Below are 20,933 nucleotides of genomic sequence, written 5' to 3'. Positions count from 1 at the left end.
TAAGAGAGAAGCATAGAGTGGCTGGGGGCATGCTTAAGGTGAGAGTGGTGCAGAAGTTGCCCTCCCAGTGAAATCAGGTTGGGCTTTGTGTCCCGACCAGCATGTGGCACAAGGCAAGGTGCTCAGGCTCAGGCATCCCTGATGTACATCCTCCAGCAAGTGACCCAGTGTCTCCGGGCCTCAATGTTCTCATCTCTAAAAGGAGGTTGATTAGTCATGCCTCCCAATGTTACCAGAAAGGGGTCCAGATCCAGACCCCAAGAGAAGGTTCTTAGATCTCGCACAAGAAAGAATTCAGGGCGAGTCCGTCAAGTAAAGTTAAAGCGGTGGTTCATGCCTGTAATCCCAGCACTTTGGGAGGCCAAGGTGGGTGGATCACCTGAGGTCAGGAGTTTGAGGCCAGCCTGGCCAACACGGTGAGATCCCATCTCTACTAAAAACACAAATATTGGTGGTGTGCACCTGTAGTTCCAGCTACTCCAGAGGCTTGGACAGCAGAATTGCTTGCACCTTGGAGGCAGAGGTTGCAGTGAGTGGAGATGGCACCACTGCACTTTAGCCTGGGGGACAGAGTAAAACTCCATCTCAAAAAAAAGAAAAAAAAAAAGGAATAAGGAATGGCTGCTCCATAGTCAAAGCAGCCCTGAGGGCTGCTGTTGCCCATTTTCATGGTTGTTTTTGATTATATATATATAGGGTAACTTTCTGATGTTGCCATGGCATTTGTAAACTGTCATAGAACTGGTGGGAATGTAGCAGTGAGGATAAACAGAGGTCACTCTCATTGCCATCTTGGTTTTGGTGGGATTTAGCTGGCTACTTTACTGTAATTATCAGCACGGTCTTTATGACCCGTATCTTGTGCCTACCTCCTATCTCACTCATCCTGTGACTAAGAATGCCTTAACTGTCTGGGAATGCAGCCCAGGAGGTCTCAGCCTCATTTTACCCAGCCCCTATTCAAGATGGAGTTGCTCTGGTTCAAATGCCTCTGACACCAAGATTGTTAGGAAGATTTGGTGAGATGACTTGCAGAGAGCTGTGTCCAGTGTGACTGGCACCTCCTAAGGGCTTAGTAAGAAGTTGGCCCCCTTTCTCCTCTCCAGCTTCATTGTCTTTGCCCATGCTCTCAGAGCCCCCCAACAATGGAAAGCTTTATTCTCTATGGCAGGGAGCTCCCCATAAATAGAAGCATCTCAGCAGAAATTGGACTTCTGCATGTGGAGCATTAATGGTACCGGAAAAGGGGTCCCAATCTAGATGCTAAGAGAGGGTTTTTGGATCTTGTGCAAGAAAGAATTCAGGGCAAGTCCATACAGTAAAGTGAAAGCAAGTTTATTAAGAAAGTAAAGGAATAAAGAATGGCTACTCCATAGGCAGAGCAGCAGCTTGAGCTGCTGGACTAAAGATACTTATTGTTACTTCTTGATTATATGCTAAACAAGGAGTGGGTTGTTCATGAGTTTTCTGGGAAAGGGGTGGGCAACTCCTGGAATTGAGGGTTCTTCCCCTTTGTAGACCATATATGGTAATTTCCTGATGTTGCCATGGCATTTGTAAACTGTCATGGCACTGATGGGAGTGTCTTTTAGCATGCTAATACATTATAATTAGTGTATAATGAGCATTGAGGATGACCAGAGGTCACTCTTTTTGCCATCCTGGTTTTGGCAGGTTTTGGCCAGCTCCTTTACTGCAACCTGTTTTATCAGCAAGGTCATTATGACCTGTTTCTTGTGCTAACCTCCAATCTCATCCTGTGACTTAGAATGCCTAACTTACTAGGAATGCAGCCCAGTAGGTCTCAGCCTTATTTTACCCAGCCCCTATTCAAGATGGAGTCACTCTGTTCAAATGCCTCTGACATTAAGAAAAATTGACAAAGATGGCCACCTTTGGTGGCCTGAGATCCAACTCAGCCACAGGGAGCTACCAGTATACTCCAGGGCAGCTGACCACTGGGGATCCAGGAGCCATGAGGGCAAGAGAGCAGTGGAGCTGATGGGTCACAAGGACTCACAGCTTATTCTCCAGGTCCAGAAGTTTGAAAACATCAAGGACATTTCGTAGAGTATTCACTCATATAATTGGAACATGTTAAAGCTTGGAAGAAGGCTCAGACATGAATGGGTTTAAACCTTCATCCTACAGACTAGGAAACTGAGCTCTCAGGGAATGAGGACTTGCCCAAGGTATTAGCCAGAAATCTGAGCAGTTCTTCATAACCAGAGCCAACCTGCAACCTCAACCACACCAGTTTTAACCTAACAGGTTTCCCTCCAGTGTCTTCAGGTTCCCCAACCACCCCTGATGGAAAGAAAGCCCCATAGTCCATGCTGGGCACTGGCAGCCAGAATTATTCCAGAGCCCATACATGGGAATGTGAAGATGCCTTGACTTAGCCACCAAGGCCAAGGGCAGGAAAAGACATCAACACTTCCATGAAGCTATGGCAGAGCCACTGTGGGGGTCTCCACAGGGGGTGATTGTGAGGATAGGAAGTAAGAGGGTACCGTGCCAGAAAGTGACAAATCATTTGAGCTGAGATAGTAGTAAGATTTGGTCCAAAGAACAAAGCAAGGGAAATATTAAGTACCATGTATTGAGTTATTAAGCACTTTCCATATAGTGGACATTGTGCTATGTCCTTTAAATATATGGTGTCACTTCATTCTTAAATATCTCTTCTTTAAAGAGGCCACCTATTTCAAATAGTTATTCCTATTACTTTTTGTATTAGTTCATTTTCATACTGCTATAAGGACACACCTGAGACTGGGAATTTACAAAGAAAAAGAGATTTAATGGACTCACAGTTCCACATGGCTGGGGAGGCCTCACATTCATGGTGGAAGGCAAAGGAGGAGCAAAGGCATGTCTTACATGGCATCTCTTACAGGCAAGAGAGCATGTGCAGGGGAACTGCTATTTATTTATTTATTTATTTATTCAGACAGGGTCTCACTCTTTTGCCCAGGCTGGAGTGCTGTGGCACGATCTTGGCTCACTGCAACCTCTGCCTCCTGAGTTCAAGTTATTCTCAGCCTCCTGAGTAGCTGGGAGTACAAGCATGAACCACCATGCCCGGCTAATTTTTGTATTTTTAGTAGAGACCAGGTTTCACCATATTGGCCAGGATGGTCTCAAACTCCTGATCTCAAGCAATCCACCTGCCTCAGCCTCCCAAAAATGCTGGGATTACAGGCATGACCCACTGCGCCCAGCCAGAACTTCTCTTTATAAAACCATAAGATCTCCTGAGACGTATTCACTATTACGAGAACAGCATGGGAAAAACCTGCCCCCATGATTCAATTACCTCCTACCAGGTCCCTCCCTCGATATGTGGGCTTACGGGAGTTACAGTTCAAGATGAGATTTGGGTGGGGACACAGCAAAACCATATCACTCTTCATCTCAGCTCTTAACTCAACTTCTGATTATTATGTTTGTTACTAAAGACATTCATTTATTCAACACATATTATAAGGTACACACAATCTGTTAGGGCTGAGGATAACATAGCAAGAATATGTTTTCTTAAAAAATAAATTGTTCCTGCCATCACAGAGCTTCTAGGCTAGAGGTAAGACAGGTATATATTAAGCAATTACACAAATGGCACAAACTGGTTTCCTCCTATTGAATCATGAGCTCCATGAAGACCAGGACCAAGCTTGTCTTCTTGGGACAAATGGTGTGCTGATGTTTATAGAGATCCCAAAAGCTGATTGTCAAATACGCAGGACTCTTGCCAACCAGTTAAACTTTGGTAGCTTGAAATTGGCCTGAGTGGGAGTATTTACGGCATGAGAATTGGCAAAGGCTACAAATCAGGGATTTTTTCTTCTTTTGCAGAGTGTGGTTTCCCAGGACAGCCTCTTCCCTTCTGTACCAGGCCCACCCACATAAACAACTTGGTAATACACATCTGATGAATGCTCTCACAATCCAGTCCTTTGAAAGAGTCATTGCATTACCTCTATGTTTCAAATTAGGAAACTGAGCTTTAGGGAGTTTAGCAATCTGCATAGTTATTAAACCATGTAACTTGTGAGTGATGAAGCTGAAATTCAAACTCAGGTTTCCAGCTCCAAAACTGTGCTCTCAGCTGTGTGAGGCCCAGCCTTTTAGAAAAGCACAGTCTTCATGGCTGGAAGGAAGAGGGAAGGAGCCTGGTGCCCTGGGAGACTAGGGGCTGCCCTGTGAGGCCAGGCCAGGCCAACCTGGGATGGAGTGTAAGGGAGGGGTTTGTGAGGGCCACTGTGGAGTCAGATCTGAATCTCCAGAGTTGGGACCAGACTCCTGAAAAGCGGAGCCAGAAAATGCTTTTGTCTATTGTTGGTCAGTTTTGTTTTCAAAACTATGACCGACCTCCTGAGACGCCTGGAGCCCTTCCCAGGAAGGCATGTTGGAAACCTGTGCCGAGGTGAGGTCAGTGCCACACTGGAGGCTGATTGCTGAAGATGCAGCTGTTAGGTAGAGCTCTACAGACAGACCTGATTTTATCCTAAGACCTTTCCTTAAAAAGGTGGTTCACTAAAGGCTCTGTGTGACTGAGCCAGCCACGGCTTTCACCTCCTCCACAAATCTGAGAGCTCCTGGAAGGAACTCACACTAGACCTTAATTGTCTCTGTAACTCCCGATTTTGTGAGCGCTTACCACATAGTAGGCACTTGGTCAATGTAATGAATGAGTGAGACAGTATAGCTCAGATACAGGTTAAACAAAGAACACCTATATTTATTCTGATTTAAATGTAACATAAACTTAATGTAATGTTATTTTGGAAAACACAGATAATTATAAGGAGAAAATTAAAAATTACAACTCAGGCTGGGCGCGGTGGCTCACGCCTGTAATACCAGCACTGTGGGAGGCCAAGGCAGGTGGATCACAAGGTCAGGAGTTCAAGACCAGCCTGGCCAAGTCTCTACTAAAAATACAAAAATTAGCTAGGCATGGTGGCAGGCACCTGTATCCCAGCTACTTGGGAGGCTGAAGCAGAGAATTGCTTGAACCCCAGAGGCAGAGGTTGCAGTGAGCCGAGATCACATCATTGCATTCCATCCTGGGTTACAGAGTGAGACTCCATCTCAAAAAAAAAAAAAAATTACAACCCAGTTACAGAGATAACCATGCTTAACATTCTCATGTATTCTTTAAAAAATATGTGTGTGTACACCCATGTATATGTACATATGTGCATGTGTGTGTATTTCATTGAATCACGTAGATTCTTACACATTTGAATCTTATTTTCACATAATCCTTCATCAGAAAAAATGTATCATGTTAACAACGTATTACAAAACTTTCATTTTCTAGTCAGTCTCTTTAACATAGCATCAAATAGAATTACCAACATGTATTTATTTCACCCCCTGATGTTTGACATTTGTGTTGTTGCTTATTTTCTATTCTTATAGATAACACAACAATGATGATTTTTCAACATTAATAATTGTCCAGATGTCTGGTTTTTTTTCTTTTTATTATGAGTCCCTAGAAGTAGAATTAGGGGCTCAGAGGATAATAAGTTTATAAAGGAATACATAAGGCTAAGTTGAATTGTAAGAAACTTGTTCCAGGAACTTTAAGAGTGATGAGTACTAGCATTTTTTTAACTTCGGGAATTTGCTGGGTAAGCAATGTGTTTCTTTGACTGCCAGTGGGGGAAATCTTTTTCCATTAATTCCTGAACCATTCACATTTCCTCTTGCTGTCTTTTGTGCCCTTGGGAGCCAACGATGTAGACCTCAAGCACTGACTTTGGAGAGGGCCTTGGCCGCTGAGTCTGGACAGTCTGCCCCGAGCTGCTGGGTCTCAGCACCCTGCCTCATGCTGCCTGCTCCAGGGAGGCAGATCAGTGCAGCAGCATGGAACTTCACCTGGCAGAGTGGGCAGGCAGATTCCAGAAGGATCTGGCATAGCACAAAGGTTTCTGGGAAAAGCCACAGCCCACCTGGCTAGAACCTGAGGCTGACTTGACACCCCACCACCTCCTTTCCTCCGTGGCAGGCTTGGATGGGGCAGGAGAGGGGGAGACTTGAGGAAGAGGCAGCCATGCGGACTGGCTGGCTCAGGCAGCTGCCTCCCAGCTCACTTGGCTCCCATGAAGCCTGTTTTTCTTAGTGCTGATGGCTTCCTCGTGAGGAAGGAAGGAGAAGAGAAGGTGAAACAATGTGGAAGAGGAGGAAAAGATTCTTGCTTCTGGGGCCTGGATTAAGGAAGGTCCTAGGAGCATTCCAGGTTCTCTTTCAGAACTGATACTAAAATAGCCAGCCAGTGAGTCTCCGGATCACAGAGATGCAGGTTTCTAGATTTCTTTTATTCATGGACGAGACTAAGAACTGGGGCTCTGGAGCCAAACTGCCTGTGTTCCAATCACCACCTGCCACTTACTATCCAGGTGACAGTGACATCACTTCCTTCAGCCTCCAGGAGCTGAACGCAATGTGTGGAACACAGTGGAGGCACGTAGGAAGGCTTCAATCACTGTTAGCTTCCAGAAGATTTAGTGAACATCTTCTCACATGCAGCATTTAGCTGCCGGAAATTGTGGATGTGGTATAATAAAAATTGTTCAGTTGGCAAAATGGCCTAGGATTGAGCAACTGAGTTTTGGTCATTTTAAACATCCAACATTGCATTGGCTCATACGACACGGGATATTAACTGATAAATGGAATGTCTTTTAAAATTTCTTTAAAAATTCTTAGGAAAATTGATCCAATTTTCTAATGTCTTATGTAAAACTGCACATATGATTGTTGAAGCATAAAGAAAGACAATATCTTAGCTCTGCCTCAGTCATCAACCCCTCCCCTCCAAAAATGTGAGCTGTTACCATTTGCGTTGGTTTCCAATTGCTGCCGCAACAACCACAAATTTAGTGCCTTAGAACAGCATGAACTTATTATCTTACAGTCCTAGGGGCCTTATTATCTTACAGACCTAGGGGTCAGGCACGCTTAATGGAACTCCATGGGCAAACATCAAGGTGTCAGCAGGGCTACCCTCCTTCTGGAGGCCTTGGGGAAATTTCGATTCCTTGCCTTTTCCAGTTTCTAGAAGCTGCCTGCGCTCCTTGGCTGGTGGCCCTTCCTCCATCCTCCAAGTCAACAATCACATCTTTCTACATCTGCTTGCATCATCACATCTTCTTTACTGGCTCTTCTGCCTCCTTCTTCTAAAACTTTAGGACCCTTCTGATTACCTTTGTCCCACATAGATAATTCAAGGCAATCTCCCTGTCTTAAAATCCTTAACCTGGCCAGGCGCGGTGGCTCATGCCTGTAATCCCAGCACTTTGGGAGGCTGAGGCGAGCGGATCACGAGGTCAGGAGATCGAGACCATCCTGGATAATACAATGAAATCCTATCTCTACTAAAAACAACAAAAAATTAGTGGGGCATGGTGGCAGGTGCCTGTAGTCCCAGCTACTTGGGAGGCTGAGGCAGAAGAATGATGTGAACCTGGGAGGCACAGCTTGCGGTGAGCCAAGATCACATCACTGCACTCCAGCCTGGGTGACAGAGTGAGACTCCATCTCAAAAAAAAAAAAAATCCTTAACCTAATAACACCTGCAAAGTCCCTTTTCCATGTAAAGTAACATATTCACAGGTTCTGGGGATTAGGTCATGAACATCTTTAGGGGCCATTACTCTACCTTGTCATACTATTATGTTTTAACACATATTTATTGAGTGCCTACATTTTGCCAGGTGCAGTGCCTTACTCTGAGTTGAATAAAATCTAAGCCTGTTTTCTGAAGGAATTCACAGGGTAGCGCCAATGACAAACAGGTAAACAAATAGGCAAGCTGAGGTATTGGAGGGGAAAAGATGTAATTCTGTATAAAGAAACAAGGAACAAAAGGATGAGAGAAAGAGACCTGGAAGAGAAGTAAGTTCCAAGTACAGAAAGCAGAAGCATAAAGATTGGAAGATGCCTGTTAAAGGCCATGTGAGGGAGTGTAGCTTAGAGCATGTAGATTCTGTTATATATGATGCTGAGTCAGGAGCAGGAGTTGCTCTGAGAAAAGAACTAGAGAGGAAGGAGGAAATAAGGTCATAGAGCACATGATATGGCACAAGAAAGAGCTTGGACTTTATCTACTAGGTGATGGAGAGAAGATGGAAGGTTGAGAGCATGGTGTGACACTGAGATTTCCAGGTGGCAATGATAGAATGGACCCTGCATTGTAAAGGGTGACACTGCACAAGAGACCAGCTCATTGACTGCCTTCCATCCATTCACTCATGCATTCAACTATCTACACATTCATTCTTTAATTTGTCATCTATCCATCCAACTCTCCATCTGTCTGTTCTTTAGTTTATCCAAAATACATATAGGTCTTCATCATTTCATTGCACTTTGCAGTGTTGTGCTTCACAGATACTGAGTTTTTTTACAAATTGAAGGTTTGTGTTGAGCAAGTCTATCAGCACGATTTTCCACAGCATGTGCTCGCTTTGTGTCTCTGTGTCACATTTTGGTAATTCTCACAATCTTTCAAACCATTTTATTACAATACATACATATGTACATGCAATTAACTAATCTGTCTATTCTTTAATTTCAACATCCTTCCTTCCAAGTGTCCATTCATCCATCTATTCATTCAACTATTTATCTAGCCACTCTTTAATTCATCATCCATCTACCCACTTTTTTTTCCACCTGTCCAACTGTTTACCCATCCATTCTTCAATTCATTCATTCTCAGTCTATCCATTCATCATGTCTCTATTCAATAAACACTTGTCTATTTATCTTCCTGGCACTCTGTTCAGAACACAAGTGCATAAAAGACATAATCCCTATCTTGAGTAGTTCAGCTTCTAAAAGAATTGAAAATTGAATAAAAACAAATTACATTAAGTGTGATAAGCATCAGGATAGAAAAATTCTCAGGGATAGGAGGAGATGTGGTTGAAGGAGGCACATTAGCAGGATACCTAGTTACCCAGAGTGTGAAGTCAGGAAAGACTTCCTGGAAGAGGCAATGCCTAAACTGAGTAAAATTGAGTAGGAGTTAACAAGGCAAAATAAGAGAAGGTTGGGAAAAATGTTCCAGGTAGAGAGTACACTTAGAAGCATTAACAAGCCTGATGGGTTCTGGAGCTTTTCAAGGGAACCATAACAATAAGATAAACTAAGCAAGTTGCAGAAATTACCATCCATATACCCACTAGAATGTCAGCTCCACAAGGGCAGAACTTTGCCTCATTCATGGTTTTATCCCCAGAGATGAGAACAGGGTCTGACACACAGTGAGTGCTTAACTAACAGTGATTGATTTAATAATGATGAAAATGAGAGGCTGGATTTGAAAATTGTTAAGGAGGTAGAGTCTACTGGACTAACTCAATCTAACATGTGCAAACCTGTTACTGATTTTCTTTTCCTTAAGAACTCTCACTTTCCTCTGTTATCAGCTCCTTCAACCCATTGGGGGAACTGTTATCTCACTAGTCCATGTAATTTCTGTCAGAGTTGTCTATCAGATTATCTCCCAATCCACAGGAGTGTCCACATGACTTAAAACCACTGTAAATCACAGAACAGTGGCCATATCTCCCTACAGGTTGATGAGAGAACTAGATACTGTCTAGAGTCTCTTCTCATTGTGGCAACAGTGTCAGCCTGAAAGTTCAAGATCTTGTCACCTTAATCAGGGGAAGAGAAGGTGAGACTACATCCTCTTTGCTACCCTGGCCTCCAAAGTCACGCTGCATTCCTCCTGCTACATCCCATTCACTGAGGCAATCACAAAGACTGACCCAGATGCCAAGGCCCTGGGAAAAATAGACTCCGTGTCTGAATAGACTTTTTATGAAGATCACATGGAACTGGGAATTACATTGCAGGCTTTTCTTAAGAACTCACATCTTGAAGTAAGCTTTCATATTTTGTTTGATTGTAATATAAAGCCTGTGAAATAGGATGGCAGGATTATAATTTCTCAAAAAGCAAAACTGTGACCCATTTAGATCAATTAGTTTTCCAAGGACCTCACAACTAATAGGTAACAGAATGGGAAATAGAACCTCAATATCCAAAGTCAAAAACAAGAGAATCTTCTCGTTACCAAGAGATGGTAGAGATGGGATTGTTGCCATTCACAAGGGATCTGCCCCCATGATCCAAACACCTTCCATCAGGCCCCACCTCCAATATGAGGGATTACGATTCAACATGAGATTTGGGCAGGGACAAATATCCAAACTATGTCATGTGTGATCTCCAGAATCTTTTTAAATAAAAAATGACAGGGATGACATTAGCCATGTCATAACTCAAAATAAGGGTAACTTTAAACTTCACTTTCAGCCCTCACAGTCCTCAGAACAGGAGGTTAGGCAAGGCTAGGACCAGATAGAAGCCCCTCTGACTAAAGCTGGGCACTCTTCACAACCCCATTGCTCAAGAGACCACAGACCACCCCGGTGATGGAGGATTGGGCTTCTCTGGACCACCCAGTCCACATGTCCTTCTTATGCAAATACCATCATCAATCTGCCCTCTCTAGGCAAGCCAGACACTGCAAGGAAGCAGACAGGCTGAAACCAGCAGTGAGCATTGAGGGTTCCAGGTACAGAAAGACATTGGTGTGGTGGGTACCTGGCCGAGGGGAGGGGCAAGGGGACACTTTATGAGTCAGTGAGGAATGCAGGAGAGGCATCTCCAGAAGGAAGGGGGCTCTCCCAGGGAGGGGAGTACTGGGGAATGCACTGGGCCCTGCCTCTATGGCTCTATTCCAGCAACATAGGGTGCCTGCGGGTGTGTGCTGACATAGGGCTGACATCCTCTCATCAGTTCCCAGACACCAGTGCCTTGTGTGTCAGGCTGAGGTCTTTGAAAATCTGGAGACCAAGGATTGTCAAATAAACAAACCAAAAGGCAATTTGGTGTTTTTGTAAAACTTTTTTTTTTTTGAGACAGAGTCTCACTTTGTCACCCAGGCTGATGTGCAGCGGTGCGATCTGGGCTCACGACAACCTCCACCTCCCAAGCTCAAGTGATTCTCCTGCCTCAGCCTCCCGGGTAGCTGGAACTACAGGTGTGCAGCACCTCACCTAGCTAATTTTGGTGTTTTTAGTAGAGAAAGGGTTTCACCATGTTGGCCAGGCTGCTGTTGAACTCCTGACCTCAAGTGATCCACCCACCTCGGCCTCCCAAAGTGCTGGATGTGAGCCACCATGCCCGGCTGGTGTTTTTGTGAAACTTATGTATGATTTTTCTTTTCAGTTCAAGCAATACTGTAAAGAAGAAAGAGATGGTAAAAGGTCATCCAAAATCCCACCACCCAGAAGAAAAACTGTTGTTATTTGGTAAACATCATTGCATACAGTTTATGAATGGACAGCAAGTCTTTCCTACCCTGGAGACCCCACAGCAAGTGCGCCCGGGGAGAGAACGGCTGTCTGCCTTCTTCCCTGAGGAATCTCCAGCATCTAGAACAGCACGCGGCACAGAGCAGGTGCCGAATACATAGGCGTTGAATTAATAATAGAAGTACTTTGACAAAAATGAGATACTCTAGATCACTAGACTATCCCTTCAAATTTTAAATTAAAATGAAGAAAAGGAAATATAAATGAAATTCAAGAGAATGCGGAACTTGATAAAAATTTGTACAGCAAAAGATGCTATTTTCTGAATATTTTTTCTACTAAAGTTAAAATATATGTCAATAGGAAAAACATTGAGGTTGCATTTCTTTTTTCTTTTCTTGGTTTTGGCTACATGCTCTAATGTCAAGCAGTGGCATTAATTTCCCACTACGTAAAATAAGAAAGCCTGTGCCCCTACCTATGTTTATAATATTCCTCTGTTTCCATCACCTGGTTATTGTACTTTTTATTAGTGATTTTTAAAATTACTTGCAGTCTGTTTACCAGCCATGAGTCTCACGTTTGTTTTGAACTACTTCAACATTTGAATGAACTCAGTGTTCATCGTTAGCCTATTTCTGGTGTTCTCTCCACCTCTATGTCCTATGCTGACAGTTGCCTTTCCTGTGTCCCTGGGGTAAGATATGTGAGGAGCTAAGAATATTTACGAGGCTGCAGCAGAGCCAGTGACAGGTGTCAGATCTTAGGTTGAGCTACCCAAGAATCAGACTCTAACACAGGGATATGTGGACATAGTTTACTCAGGAAATGATCTCAGGAAGCACCAGGAGCAAGAAAGTGAGGCAGGGAAGAGAACGCCGATGCAGGATGCACCAAGGAGTGGTTACTACTGTGAGCACCATGGCTCAGTCCTATTGGGTGTCTCTGGGAGACAGCAGAGAGCTTGACTCAGCACTGGTGGGTGAAAGAGCTGGACCTGTATCCACCAAATCCTGTCTGTCATTGTCTACGGGCTGCTCCTGGACTCCAGGGCTCCTCTGGTCTGCTCTCTGCACAGGATGAGCAAGCTTCTGCTCAGACACATATGCAGGTGCTTTGGGAAGGAAGCAACAGGCTGCTGAGGGCATCTGGACAGGACATTGACAGCATCAGCTGCAGGCAGGATGCAGAGAATTTTTCCTAGGTTGCTGTTGCCTATGGGTGAGCATCACATGGGCCCTGATGGATTGCGTATCATCCTGCCCCAGCCTCAAAACAACTTCCACTTCTGATCATTTTGGATGCAATGGGAAGAGTAACTCTAGCCTAATGGGCTCAGATACCCTCCCCCCCTTGCTAGGTGATGGTTTTCTGGGAGGAATGCTCATTTTTCAGCTTGACAGAGGGAGCCCTGAAGCCAGCTGCCACTGCAATCATGTCCCACTCATGCAGTTCCCCATCAGTGCAAGTGGATGTCTGTCTGTCTCCTCCATTTTTATGACACTAGAAGTAATCCTTGCCAATTATGTAAAATATAGGAAACATAAACATATGTAAAGAAGGAAGAAAATGCACCTGGAATCTCATCAGCCAAATATAAACATTGTAATTATTTTTGTAATTTATCTTTCATATTATTTTTATTGCAGATACATTTTACATGATTGAGGTCATTTTGTACATACAGTTATCTGCCCTATTTTTTTAACCTAATGCATCCTTGTTGTTGCTGTTATACAGGTTGAACATCCCTAACCTGAAAATCCAAAATTGGAAATACTCCAAAATCCAAAACATTTTGAGTGTCAATATGATGCCACAAATGAAAAATGCTACACTTGACCTAATATGATGGGTCACAGTCAAAACTCAGGCACACAACACATAGTTTCTTCAGTGTCCCCAAGGGAGAAAAGATCCTCCCAGCCCTGTTTAGCCATGGTGTATCTTTTCTGAGCATGTCCAGATTTTCTCATGTAAGCAAGCACACAAAGGATAATTACCTGACATGTGTGCAGGCTGGAGGCACCAGTGGCAGATTCTCCATGATGCCCCACATGGGGCCAAGACCATCATGCATTAATCATGTTTTATTTGCTTATTCTCTGCTCTGTAGTGCAAAGACATTGATGAAAATGTCAACAAGGCCTCCAGATACCCCCATGGATAAGAATGATAAGAAAAAGAGAAAGCATTTATGCTTATAGCACAGAAAGTCAAAGCTGTTGGAGAAACTAGACAATGGTGTAAGTGTGAAACATCTTATAGAAGACTGTAGTGTTGTAATGTCCACCATATAGAACCTGAAGAAACAGGATGATAAGTCATTAAAGTTCTATGCTGAAAGTGATGAACATAGATTAAAAAAATAGAAAAACACTAAATTTTTAGCATCAAGCTAAAAATGAAGGTCTCAGTTATGTTTTGAAAAAAATGGATCTGTCAGCATTGCAGTGAACACATGCCACTTAATAGTATGGTGATCGTGAAACAAGCAAACATCAATCCCAGTGAACTGCAAATCAAAGGAAACTGTGATAATTCAACAAGATGGTTGCAGAATTTGGAGAAAAGACATGACATTAAATTTTTAATGATTTGTAATGATAAAGCATCTGCTGATGATGAAGCAACAGAGAAATTAATTGATGAGTTTGCCAAGGCCATTCCCAATAAAAACCTGATGCCAGAACAAGTCTGTGAAGAAGAATATACTGAAGAAACATCCTGGTTTTGGTGTTATTGCCCAGAAAAATATTGACTATAACTGATGAGACAGCCTCTACAAAAATTAAGGATACCAAAGACAGAATAAGTGTGTTGAGATGTGCTAATGCAGCAGGCATACATAAATGTAAACTTAGTATTATAGGCAAAAGCTTGCATCCTTGCTGTTTTAAAGGAGTGGATTTCTTACTAGTCTATTATTATGCTAGGCGCTTCCCCAGTTGAGCCTCTGATGAGAACATAGCCAAGGTCACCTGGATTGCAGCTTCATGAGAACCTGAAGTAGAGAGCCCAGCTAGGCCATGCCTAGACTCCTAACTCACAGAAACTGATGTAATATAGGCATGTTGTTTTAAGTTGTTAGGTTTTGGTGATTTCTTATACAGCAATAAAAATTGTGCATAAAACTTCCAGCAAGTTGCCTTGAAGGGAAAGAGTGCCCCTTCTGACCTGCCCCACCCTGTCATTGATGTGGAATGTGGATGTTATCAGTAGAGCTTAGAACACTGCCTAATATATGTTTGGCTGGAGCTATATAAGCTATATAAGCCATCTTGGGCCATGATACCTCGAAGACAGAAGCTATATACTAAGGGAGGCACACAGAAAACAGAAACTTGGGCTCCTGGTGAAACTGCTGTGTGGCCAGGCCAGCCTGGGCTGCATTCCTTTGGGCTTCATTTGCATAAGAGAGAAATAACTTTCCTCCTGTCTAGGAAACTACAACTTGGGGTTTTCTGTTACATGCAGCAACCCCTAATGCTAACTGATGCAATGGTGAGGTGGGTTAAAAACTCAGGCTTGGAATTGGCTGACCTGGACTTGAATCCTGGTCTGCTATTTTTCATTTGTGTAAATTTCAAAATTCCCTTTACTCCTTTGAACTTGAGTTTCCTTATGTGTAAAATAGAGATAATCATAGTCTGTATTTAATGTTTGTGGTAAGAATTGAAAGAAATAATGTAAGTAAAGAGCTGCACACTGCACCTAGCCCAAGTGTTCAATAAATATTAGCTACTATTATTCTCATCTATAGTGTTTGTTTAATAAAATGCATGGAGTGGCTGCTAAATGCCAGGCACTATAAAAAGTGGCTGGAGAAATGGCAAAATTCCCATTCTCAAAGAGCCACAGACTTAGATGAAATATTGAGATTAAACAAATACAATGGTCTAGTAGCTCAAGTGCCATGCTGGGAGATGTGCAGGCTCTGAGGGCACCAACAACTCTCAGTGAAAGGGATGGTTAAAGAAGGTTCCACATGGATTAAACTCCCTAACCAAAAGACATAGATGGACCAAACAGATATTTTTAGAATAGGATCTAATAATATGCTGCCTATAAGAGACTCACTTAAGATCTTAAGGACACACATAGGCTGAAAGTAAAAGGATAGAGAAATATATTTTATGCAAATTGTAACCCAAAGAGAGTAGGGGTAGTTTACTAATATCAGACAAAACAGACATTAAATCAGATGCTGACACAAGAGAAAAAAAGAATGATATTATATAGTAATAATGGGGTCAATTCAGCAGTAAGACATAACAATTATAAATATTTGTGTACCAAACATGAGCGATCCTAGATATATGAAGAAAACATTGGCAGAACAGAAGGTGAAATAGCAGAATTCAAAGAAGATTCCATGGAAGAATTAACATTTGAATGGAATTTTGAAATACCAGAAAGAATATTTTCTTAGCTAAAGAAATGAGATAGCAACTAGAATATCATATAACACACACCAGGCACTGTTCTAAGCCCTACCTATAAAAATTCATTAAAACTTACCCCTTCCCTTAAGAAGGAGGTATATTATTTTCCTCATCAGAGCAATGATGAAACAAAGACCCAGTGAGGTTAAGTCATGTGTCCAAGACCACACTGCTAGGAGATGGAAGAACTGGGATTATGACCATTAACACGTGCCCATGTAACCATTGCTCTCTATCATCTTCATGGGCTTGGCATGGTGGGCAGAGGAAAGGGTTGGAGGACAGGAAATCCAAAGTGGATCGGGAGCTAGAGACATCTCACATGGCTGGAATAAGAGGGGGTGTCAGGGGCCCATTGTGGGAAAGGGCAGGGATGGAGCTGGGAAGGCCTGGTCAGTCATGCTTAAAGGCTGAACCTTTAGCCTGAGATCAATAGAAAGCTTTCATGAATGTAAAGCAGGGGAGAGTTCATGTTCAGCAGCCTAGCTTCTTAGATCACTCCTGTTCCAGAGGAGAAGAGTCTGGAGGCCAACGGAGAAGGGTACAGGTAAAACGTAAAGATGGTGGCAGGGCATGGTGGCTCATGCCTGTATTCCTAGCACTTTGGGAGGCTGAAGTGAGAGGATTGCTTGAGCCCAGAAGTTTGATACCAGCCTAGGCAACATAGGAAGACCCCATCTCTACAAAAAATAAAATTAAAATTAGCCAGGCATGGTGACACATGCCTGTAGTCCTAGCTACTCAGGAGGCTGAGGTGGGAGGATCACTTGAGACTAGGAGGTGGAGGCTCTAGTGAGCTGTAATCGCACTACTGCACTCCATCCTGGGTGATAGAGCAAGACTGTCTCAACAACAACAGAACAACAACAACAAAATGAAAATGGCGATAGGGGAAGACAGGAAAACATGATTTCCAGAGATATCTGAGTTAAGCAAATAAGTGAAGGCTCAGACCATTAGCACTAGGAATGCTTTCATGGAAATGAAAGCAGTAACAAAATCAAAGCTAAAGCGAGCGGCCTTTGCATGAGCTCTCTGTGTCACACACGTTCTGCTCTCTTCAAACCCTGAAGTCATAAATGGGGTGGCCTCTATGATCTATGAGCTACCATGATGTATACAACTGTGGCCAATCCTCTCAGGAAGATTCCAGACTCTGTTCATCTTTCTCCTGTATTTTCTCTAACATTTTCTTAAAGGCAGTTTAAGGAACCCGAAAACTTGCATTTGTTACATCCAGCATAATATTCTTCTTCTGAGTGTTTGCAACAAGTGCAAACAAACATCATCAACACTTGCCTTATCAGCTATTATGAGTCAGAACTGCCAACCTAAATGTGAAATAAACAACCAAAGGAGCAACCATGTGGAGCAAACAGCACCACACAGGGTGGAGAACATGCTCAGCTGGGTAAAGCACAGTAGAGCGGCTCTTCAGTGGAGTGTGGGCAAAGTGCAATATCAGGAATCCTGCAGAATCAAAGAGAAGGCCAGACAGGCAGGCTAAGGAAAAGGCTGGAATCAGGAGCTCCAGGGCTTCAGTGCCAATGTCTCATCAGGGCCTACATTAGATTCCTTTTGCTGTTGTAAAAATTACTGCAAATTTGGTGGCTTGAAGTAACACAAATTTGTTCACTGATAGAATCTGTTTTCGCCTTTTCCAGCTTCTAGAGGTTGCCCACATTCTTTGGCTCATGGCCCCCATATCAAATGCCCTTTTCGCCCTTGCTTCCATCATCACATCACCTTCTTCTAGCTCTGACTGTGATGCTCCTGCCTCCCTCTCCTAAGGACCCTTATAATTATATTAGTCTACCAGGTCAATCCATATAATTTCCTCAACTGCTACAGTCTGAACGATTTTGTTCCCCCAAAACCCATGTGTTGAAACCTACTCCGTACAGTGGTGGTAGTAAGAGGTGCAGCCTCTGGGAAGTGATTAGATCATGAGGGCTCCATCTTCATGGATGGGATTCATAAAAGAGGCTTGAGCAACCTGTTTGCTCCTTACACCATGTGAGGAGACAGCTAGAAGCTGCCATCTATGAATCAGAAAGCAGACCCTCTCCAGACACTGAATCTGCTGGAGCCTTGATCTTGGACTTCCCAGCCTCCAGAACTGTGAGAAATACATTTATGCTGTTTATCAATTACCTGGTATCAGGTATTTTGTTATAGCAGCCCAAATGGACTAATACATCACCTCAAATCTTAACCTAATAACATCTGCAAAAATTTTTTGCCGTTTATTTATTTATTTTATTTTTTATTTTATTTTATTTTTTTTTGAGATGGAGTCTCGCTCTGTCACCCAGGCTGCAGCGCCGTGGCATGATCTCGGCTCACTACAACCTCTGCCTCCCGGGTTCAAACGATTCTCCTGCTTCAACCTTCTGAGTAGCTGGGATTACAGGTGTGGACCACCACGCCCGGCTAATTTTTGTATTTTTAGTAGAGACGGGGTTTCACCATGTTGGTCAGGCTGGTCTCAAACACCTGACCTCATGATCCACCCACCTCAGGCTCCCAAAGTGCTGGGATTACAGGCATGAGCCACCGTGCCCGGCTTTTTGCCATTTAAAATAACATATTTACAGGTTCCAGGGATTAGAAACATGGATATCTTTGGAGGCTGTATTCAGATGACCATGGGGCCAATCGCTGGAACAAACGACCTCTGTTTATTCTTCCATCTCATATATTTCTGCCAGAGATTCAAAGTCTGGTAAGATAGTGTAAAGGGCCTGGCTTTGGCCAAACACCGACAGCTCATTCAGGGGTGTGTAGCCCATCCTGACTTATGTCTCACCAAACTGGCCCACAAGTGAGGGAGAATAACTCTTTAAACAAAATTCTTTTTTTTTTTATCCTCAAATGAGTTATGTTTGCCTCGCACTAATAACTTTAATTTCACTCAAATTAGAGCAGTAATCTTCCATACATAAGTATATTCCCTGCCCAATAATTCAAAGAAAAAAAATCCAAAATGATTAGTAAAGAAAAATATAAGAATTAACAGAACCTTTAATTTGTTTTAAAAAGTGTTTAAAGTTTGTAAATTCCTAGTAGGAAAACATTATCTGAATGAATACCTTAATGGCAAACCACTGTAAAATGCTTCAGCTGCATTTGGGGGAGAGGGGTAGGGATTATCTTCAAAGCACCCCAGCTCTCTTGATGAGAAGGTCAGAGGTAACATTGGTTTGTATTATTGTGACATCCATAAGGTGATCTAGGTTGCTTTTCCTTCAGCAAGGGCTTTATTTATCAGAAGGGCATTACGCTTGACCTCCAAATTTGGCTGACAATTTACTGATGAGATTCATAACCTTTGGGTTGCTCTGGTATTTTGACATATTTGCTGGGTTCTGAGCCACATCCTGGAAGGCCCCCATAACTTCTGGATCCTGCATGGCTGCAAGAACCTCTGGATCACTAAGAATTTCATTGAATCCAGGCATTCCGGCCATTCCAGACATGCCCCCTCCCATTCCAGGCGTTCCTCTGGGAAAATTACTAGGCATTCCCCCAGGAAAGCCACCTGGAAAAGAGCCATACTGAGCTCCTGACTGTCATCTGGCTTCTCCCTCCCTCTGGGCTCTCTCATGCTCTTCTCAAGCTTTCTTAACTCGTTCTATTCTTTCTTTGATCTCTCGCTCTTCATGTTTTCGCTCATACTTTATCCGATGTTCTGTAATTTTCTGTGCCCTAGGTTGAACTTCTTTCAGCATTGCACTAGCACCTTCATCATAATCCAGTTTACAGGCAAGGGCAAGATCATGGGCTGCTTCTTCCCAGGGGCCTAGAAGTCTGTGTGCTTTCCCCTGCCACTTGTAAGGCTGAGCTTAATCAGGATTTATTTCAATGGCTCTGTCACAGTCTCAGATGGCAGCATTTGGCTTCTGTAATTTGACGAAGACACTGGCCCTCTTGGCATACAAAATGGACAAGCGAGGATTCAGCTTGATGGCATCTGTCAATAAGTCAATGGCTTTCTGGAGTTCACCATCATTTAGGGCTTCAATAGCAGCCACTTTTTTATCATTTGCCTGATCCATCATCTCCTCCGTTATCTCCGCATTTTCATCTCCCATTTCTTGAGAAGCATCAGTGTCTGGTTCAATCACAGCTTCTTTATCGATTTCTAGATCACTTTCCTCACCTGATGGTTCATCTGCCTTTAAGTCTTCCTCCACCTTCTTACTATCAGGTTTTTCTTCCTTGGTATTTTCTTCTGATTTAGCTTTCTGAGTAGCAGGTGGTACTTTGCCTCCCATGCTCTCCACCCACTCCCTCAGGAAGCACATTTCCTCGGTGTACAGAATGCTCAGATCCTGCTTACACATTTTCACAAAGGCCCGAAGCTCATTCACTTTGCGGGGGTCCATGGTAGGGAGGTGGTGGGCGAAGCTGGGGGGCTGCGGCCCGGTTCCAGGCCCAGGCACTGGCTTGGCGTGACCACGCAGAAGAGGGTGGCTGCCGCGCGGCAGAAGAGACTAGAACCTCCCTGGCCACCGGCTCCTCCCACCCAATGGTCTTGTGACCCCGGGTCCTCCGCCTGCTCATTCCTATTCCCTCTGCGCTGCTCCTGCGCACTCCCTAGAATCTTCTAGAAGCATGGCTGTTCGTGCTGTTTCCTGCCTCCCTTCGCATACATTCTCATACTCTTAACTAAGAACCAGCTCCCTGGATGGGGCAACCCCAGAAATGGGCGCCTTCAAGGAGGCGGGAGATAACATCCCCTCTAGGGAGCCACGTCCAAAAGCATATTGTGTGGCTGCGTGCACTGAGTAGAGCTCAACGCCCGGACCCTCTAAACAAAATTCTTGTCAGACTCTAGGGGGAATGGATACTGAAGAGCCAAAACATGCACTGCCTCCATTTGGGTGGGAGAAGAGGAGGTTAATGTATGAGAAGGACGTTATAGCTTTCTGAAAATATGCAAAGGCCACGTTGGCTCTGAGGATGTCACAGCTGAACAACCCCTCAGAGGTCACTAAGCCTCTGCTTGTTCAGGGGAGAAAGTTGTGGCCCAAAGAGACCGGCAAGTGAGCAGCTGAGCAATCGTGTGGAGAAGAAAGAGAATGTTCTGGATGAACACAGAAATAGGGCTAGAGCCAAGAACTGTTGCAGGAGACAC

General features: G+C 43.6%; 1 pseudogene; it reads right to left on the bottom strand.

The window, feature by feature from the left end:
- Positions 1 to 19,030: 19,030 nt before the first annotated feature.
- Positions 19,031 to 20,227, bottom strand: LOC100439233 (hsc70-interacting protein-like; annotated as a pseudogene).
- Between the last annotated feature and the right edge of the window lie 706 nt (positions 20,228 to 20,933).

The sequence above is a fragment of the Pongo abelii genome, chromosome 7 (assembly GCF_028885655.2).
Source record: "Pongo abelii isolate AG06213 chromosome 7, NHGRI_mPonAbe1-v2.0_pri, whole genome shotgun sequence".
Taxonomy (NCBI): Eukaryota; Metazoa; Chordata; class Mammalia; order Primates; family Hominidae; genus Pongo; species Pongo abelii.
The sequence above is the reverse complement of the archived record's forward strand: the minus strand, read 5'-3'. Positions and strand labels throughout refer to the sequence as shown.